Raw genomic sequence first — 826 nt, forward strand, 5'->3', positions numbered from 1 at the left:
GCTGCCCCCTGTGGTCAACATGGGGAAGGGACTGGATCTTCTTCTTCTTCTTCTTCTTCTTCTTCTTCTTCTTCTTCTTCTTCTTCTTCTTCTTCTTCTTCTTCTTCTTCTTCTTCTTCTTCTTCTTCTTCTTCTTCTTCTTCTCCTTCTTCTCCTTCTTCTTCTTCTTCTTCTTCTTCTTCTCAAAATTAATTAATAAACTAATTAACTACATAAATGATATCACACGATGCAAACCTTTTTCTTTTAGATAAACTTAAAGTGCCCAATATCATTCTCCCATCCCATCACTCCTCCCCAGAATTCCCTTCAAACTCCAACTCCACTCCAGCCCAAATACTCTATCAACTCAAATCAAATCAACTCAACTCAACTCAACTCCACTCCACTCAAAGCAACTCAAATCAACTCAACTCAACTCAACTCGACTCAAATCAACTCAACTCAACTCAACTCGACTCAACTCAACTCGACTCGACTCAACTCAACTCAAATCGACTCAACTCAAATCGACTCGACTCGACTCGACTCGACTCAACTCAACTCAACTCAACTCAACTCAACTCAACTCAAATCAACTCAACTCAACTCAACTCAACTCAACTCAACTCAACTCAACTCAACTCAAATCAACTCAACTCAACTCAACTCAACTCAAATCAACTCCACTCCACTCCACTCAAATCAACTCAAATCAACTCAACTCAACTCAACTCAACTCAACTCAACTCAACTCAACTCAACTCAACTCAACTCAACTCAACTCCACTCCACTCAAATCAACTCAAATCAACTCAACTCAACTCAACTCAACTCAAATCAACTC

The sequence above is a fragment of the Notolabrus celidotus genome, chromosome 16 (genome assembly GCF_009762535.1).
Source record: "Notolabrus celidotus isolate fNotCel1 chromosome 16, fNotCel1.pri, whole genome shotgun sequence".
NCBI lineage: Eukaryota > Metazoa > Chordata > Actinopteri > Labriformes > Labridae > Notolabrus > Notolabrus celidotus.